The sequence below is a fragment of the Zea mays genome, chromosome 10 (assembly GCF_902167145.1).
Source record: "Zea mays cultivar B73 chromosome 10, Zm-B73-REFERENCE-NAM-5.0, whole genome shotgun sequence".
In the NCBI taxonomy this organism is placed as follows: Eukaryota; Viridiplantae; Streptophyta; class Magnoliopsida; order Poales; family Poaceae; genus Zea; species Zea mays.
Genome location: NC_050105.1, coordinates 48200852 through 48206834, shown reverse-complemented (window position 1 = coordinate 48206834; position 5983 = coordinate 48200852). Strand labels below are relative to the sequence as shown.

At 52.2% G+C, this 5983-nt stretch overlaps 1 non-coding gene across 1 annotated transcript; it reads left to right on the top strand.

The window, feature by feature from the left end:
- Positions 1 to 3411: 3411 nt before the first annotated feature.
- Positions 3412 to 4805, top strand: LOC103642424 (uncharacterized). Its single transcript, XR_002265678.3, has 3 exons — positions 3412 to 3490; positions 3948 to 4672; positions 4758 to 4805. It is a non-coding gene; the product is annotated as an uncharacterized protein (transcript).
- Positions 4806 to 5983: the final 1178 nt, after the last annotated feature.

Genomic DNA, 5983 nt, shown 5'->3' with positions numbered 1-5983 from the left:
TGGGTCCGGTTCTAGAGAATGGGTGTTTGTTTCCTGGAGTGGTCCAGAGCTGTGTAGCCGCTTGGCCTGGTCCCGTACCCTAAGCCTGCACCTCCACCACTCTACAATGGGTGCCCTAGTATTTGGAGATGTGATCTTGTAGGTCCGGGCATAAGGCTTGGTTTCCCAGGCTAAATCCTGTAGGTCCTGTTGCATGAATCAAAGGATGGCACATACTGGATGATGGGTCCTATGGGTGTGCTACTAACACTTCCTAGCCAAAGCTGTATACAGGTCCAGGTCCCAGTCGAGACTACCTCCTGGGGGCCGGGTCACCAACTCTTTCTTAAGTATACTGGTACCCAGCCTCGACACATCGAGCCTACATCCCAGGGCGGCCAAGTACCAGGGAGGAGTTGGTAACGCCACACACAACAAGGACAAATAGCATTCAGATAAGAGCTAATACTGCTTGATAAATAGTACTAAAAAGTATCTTACAAAACCAAAAAATATTACAAAGCCGCTTCCCAGCAGGACCCTTGCCTTCTCTCTACAGATCTAGCTACTCATCATCAGCAGGATCCCGCTGGAAGCGTTTGGCCACCAGTTCTACGACATCTTGTACGCCCTCCCGGGCGGCGTCTTCAGTGTCGGCCACCGGACCAGCGATCACTGGCTCTAGGGAGATGGCCTGCCGCCCTCGACCTCCAGGCGGGCGCCAAGAATCTGGTCCAGGCATCGGAGGCGGTCGGCGGCAGAGTCCAGCACCGGGAGCGCGTCGAAGATGGACGTCGGCAACCCCGACACCGGGATGGGACTCATCCCCAGCGGCACCAGAGTCGTGCTCGCCTCGCCGGCCCATGCGGCGATGCGCTGGACCCCGACGTGATGATCCGCCTGAAGGTCTTCAAGAGCCTTCCTGGTGGCCTCCACCGCCTGGGGGCCCGGTGCTGCCTGCATCGCATGGAACTGGCGGACCCGCTCCTCCAGTTTCCGCTCCTTCTCCTCCACCTCGAGCTCATGCTCGGCCAGCAACTTCTCCTGCCTTTCAAGCGTTTCCTCCCTGAAGGCAAGATCCTTCTCCCGCCTGGCGAGGTCCGTCTCCCGCCTGGCAAGGTCCGTCTCCCGCCTGGCAAGGTCCGTCTCTCGCCTGTCCAAGGACTCTCCTTTCGCTTTAAGCTTCTCCTCGGCGAGGGCGGCGTCGCAGGCCTTGCCCTCGAGCTCTTGCTGCATCTTTTGCAGCCTCTCCACAGCCGCGGTCTGCTGGATCCGCTGCTCTTCCAGGATCTTGTCCATGGCACTCAGCTTGGCCCGGAGCTCTGTGACAACCTCCTCCCTTTGGTTCAAAGCCTCCTCCCTCTTGGCCAACCTCTTCTCCTTCGGGCTCACCTCTAGCTCCCAGGCGTACACCTTCTGGAGGTCCTTTTTGTAATCCTTGTGGTCCCGCTCGAGCTCGGACCGCTCGAAGGCGAACTGGCGGGACGCCACCTTGGTGCGCTCCTCCAGCTAGGTGCGCTAGTCGTTGAGGCGCTAGTGCTCGACCTCAAGCGCCTCCCACTCCTGCAGGATCGCCGCCTCAGTCTCATGAAGAGCCTGATGGGCACGAGACAACACCGAGGGGAGGGGAACTGGCACTGCTTCTGGCTCGGCGCCAGACCGGAGCCGCTGCCCAAAAACCACCTCCGGCTCCTCTAGAGTGGGCGGCGGGATGGAGCTGGACGCGCCCCCTGCGTCACCTTCGATGGCTAGGGTGCGCAGTTGGGACCTCCTCCACCGCTGCCGACGATGTACTCGACGGCATCACCGTCGTTGAGGCTGCGGTAGCCGTCGGCGCAGTTCAAGCAGCCGGGGGTGGACCACCGGCGCCACTCCCATCAGACGCCTGCTGCTGAGAGCTGGACCTGTCGGCGGGCATGGTATCTGGCTGCGGAGGTGCGGCCTTGGGAGCAAAGGGGGAGGAGGCCCTGACAAGCAAAGGATGGGTTAAGACCCATCGACATGATAAATAGACTAATAAAAGAAGGGCTACACTCACTTGGGGCCCTGGACTTTCCAGCGACCCTAGAAGCGGGGCGACCGCTGTTGTTGTTGCCGCTGTTGTTGCTGCTGTTGTCACTACAAGAAATTTGTCCTTTTATGACAAAATACCTAATGACAAGGTCAGTTATCGTCATATAATGTCACATAATATGATAGAATTTTTTGAGTCGTCATAATTTCATGAGGCCATGAAGATTTTATGACGGTAGTGTTTTTGTTGTCACCTAAGGGTACGAAGATTCGTCATACATTGTCAGGCGCCAGGAGTTGGTAGACGGTTTTACTTTTATGACGCTTAGATGTGCTTTTATGTGATCATTTGGCGGCGTCACTTTATGTTTTTTCCAAAAAAAGACCGTACCCCTTTCTGTTGGATGCATTCACTTTCCCATCTCCCACCCAAGATGACCAAAATTCCCCTCCTACCTTATCCTCTCGGCTGCCCACCACCGTAGACAAGTCCAGTCCTCTACCTCCCCTTAACCTAGCGCCGCCACTCGTGCCCACCACGCCGCCACACCGCCGCTGGTGAACGGATCCGTCCATCCCGTACACCGCCCAACAGGCGTGGCTGGCCGCCGCCGCGGCGCTACTGCTGCTCCTCCTCGCCGCCTCGCTCCGCTGCTCGGCCGCGCGCGCTGGTGGCCGCGCACGGGAGGTTGTGGGCGGGCGGGGTCTCCATCGCGGCATCGGTGGATGTGGCCAGCCGGCCTGTCTCCGCGCCTCGTGCTGCGGCGGCGGGGAATGGCGGTGGCGGTGAGGCCGTCGCCGCCGCCGACCACGAGGAGGAGGAGTGCGACCTGTTCGACGAGGAGTGGGTCTGGGCCAGCGCCGGCGGCGGGTACCCGCTCTACCACTCCAGCGACTGCCCGTTCCTCGACGTCGGCTTCCGCTGCGCCGAGAATGGCCGACCCGACGTGTCCTACACCAAGTGGCGCTGGCAGCCGTTGCGCTGCCATCTCCCCCGGTTCGTTTCCTCGCTTCAATTCTCCCCTGCTACCTTCCTCTCGCTCTCTCGCGCACGGCGATAACTGAGCCACCACGACGGTGCCCTGTGTCAGTTGCCCATGTCCTCGGCGTCCCCTTCTCCAACTCTTTGTCGGACCCTTTGCCGGCGATGAGCACCCACCAGGTAACCCCCCACTCTCTTTCCTCGCTGCTGTGTGGAACCGAGCTCCCGAACCCTAACTCAATCCTTTTCACCATTTGAATTTGGGTCTACTTGTTAGTTGTTACTGACTTGCCATGCTCTTTTGCAGGGGTTTCATGGTAGCGTGACCTGTGTCAGCTTAAAAATGTATATAAAGAAGGCAAGATGTTCTGCCCTAGGTACAATTTGGTGGTATTTTTTCATGTAAGCTTGTTGGCTTATTGGCCATCTGTCTGGTTCAGGTCATAATCGAAGGGTTTAAGAGCTACAAGGAGGAGATATCAACAGAGCCCTTCAGTCCCAAAGTTAACGTAGTTGGTAAACCCCTTCTTCTGCTCCCTTGCTCACAGATATTACTGTAGTCATAGGGTTTTGCTTCCTAACTGGTGCTCAGATAATTTAACGCCGCTTGTGCGGCAACCTCCGCCTATATCGGGCCTGCAATAGATAAATCATTACCTAGTGGGTCAATCACAAAGCTTTATTAGTGATGAACTGATGATCAAGATCCGGAGCATCTTCAAGGTTCAGTTTCCTTTATTTGCTAAATTGGGTTATTTGTTTTGTTTTGTAAAATCAGAATTCAGAAAACCATGACCTTGAAACAGTTACGGTTAAGTCTGTGTAACTCTTCTGTGTGCTTGTTGTTTGTTTGCTCTATAGTGATCTTCTAGTCTTCCTGCCGAACTCATTGCAAATACTACAGGGCAAATACAACTTGGATGCATACTTTTCTGCTCTTAATGAACTGACATTTTTTAATTGTTTGCCACAGTTGGTGCAAATGGATCTGGCAAATCAAATTTCTTTCATGGTAATCTTAAACATGTGGTACAGTACTGCTATATTATTATTATTATTATTCGCATATGCTCTTATGCGAGAATATTCTTTTGATTTGTGTATGCTTCATACACCAGCTATTCGATTTGTCCTGAGTGACATGTTTCAGAACCTGCGAACTGAGGATAGGGGTGCCCTTCTCCATGTATGCCTCCTCTTTGTTCAAGCAGTCTAGGTAGTTGGAATAGGTGGCTGGTCCGCTGGTGTTTGATATACCCTACTGTAATAACCATTGCAGGAAGGTGCTGGACACTCGGTTGTATCTGCTTTTGTTGAGATAGTGTTTGACAATTTAGACAACCGTATTCCAGTAAGTCCTCTAACCTATTCAGATTTTAGTTTACTTATTTTAGTCTATCATCTAGAGTCTCGGGTTGCATATTTTGTTGAAAAATAGCAACACCTAGATCTCTTATGGTAGGCACTCATTTAATTATCAGCTCTGTGCTGTGCATTACTGGTTCATGTATGGAAGTTGACGGCATCACTCCAGTTCCAAATGAGTGTTCTATCTTTAGGTGGAGTTAAGTCTGTTAATCTGTTTGTTGTTATGAATGGACTAAGTACAACAACATGGAGCCGGATGCTGTTGATTTCTTTGGGGAATGTATGAATAGTCCCCGAAATGGTCGTACTCCGCTTGCAAATGAGATATATGTAAGTTACATGTACTACACTCAAGTAAATGCCTGGTTCAACACTTTTGTATGGCCTTGTTACTAAGTACATTCATTTTATGTAGGAGCAAATGGTTGCAGAGAAGGAAAGAGAGCTAGAAGAAGGAGAAGCACAAAAGTCACCCTCCAAGATTGTTGCTGATAGTCTCAGCCAGATCAGCCGCTCATCCACCTTCCTTCCAAACATTGGTGTCCCTACAACGTCCAAGACTGGTCGGTCCACATCGCTAGCTGCACAAGCACGCATGCAAGCTCAGTTTGAGGAAAAACTCCAAGCTGAAAGAGAGGAAGCTACTAGGAAGCAGGAAGAGTTGCAAGCACAACTACAAGCTCAACAGGCCGCACTTGAAGAAAACCAAAGTTTGCTGCGCCAGACCCAAGAGGAAGTGAAGGGGATGCATACCAAGTTTGAAGAGACCAATGCACTGCAACGAGCTGTCCTAAAACTTCAGAAAGATTGAGGTAGGGATGCATACCATGTCTGAGGATGATGCCTTTGCTTAAGGTTTTTCTACCTTGCTAGAACATATCTGTGGTTAGAACTTTGTCAGAACTACGTGCAATCTATTTGAATGCTTCGAACCTTTGTGGTGGAACCTTTGTATGTTTGAACCTCTGTTGTGGAAGAACTAGTGTGCTGGAATTGTGTATGACTTGTGATGAGAATGTTGTGTATGATGGCTTTTCTGTGTATTATGATTCTGTGAGCTATCATGAGAGCTCAGTGTGTCGTCACTGTATGGTCACTGTATGTGGGTGCCATATTAAACTAAACAAAACCAAGCTGTCACATTATCTCAACATTAGGTGACGCGTTGACTGTAAAAAATGTGACAGATAATATGTGACGGACGAACGCAGCCGTCACAAAAGATGATGACATTATGTGACCATACTCTGAACAGTCATCACAAGGTACATAATGTGACGGTCGTTATATGATGACCCTTATGACGCCGCATTTCCGTCATAAGATGCTTTTTATGACCAATTTTGTACTAAACATGACACTTTACTTTTGTCATACAAAACCATTTTTTTGTAGTGTGTTGTTGCTGCTGCTGCTGGTGCCCCTGGGGGAGATCACGCCCGGGTGGTGGTGGAGGCGGCGGGACCGATGGTGGTGGTGGTTGTGGTGGCGGAGGACTGACGTGCCTCTGCGTGCCCTGGGCCTGGGAGCCGGCCTCCTCGGCCCCACCAGCAGTTCTCTGACGCTTCTGGGGGGTCCGAAATAAATGACCCGTCGGCGCGGCGCAGCCGGCGTCGCCTCTCTTCCTCCGACCCCCCGGTG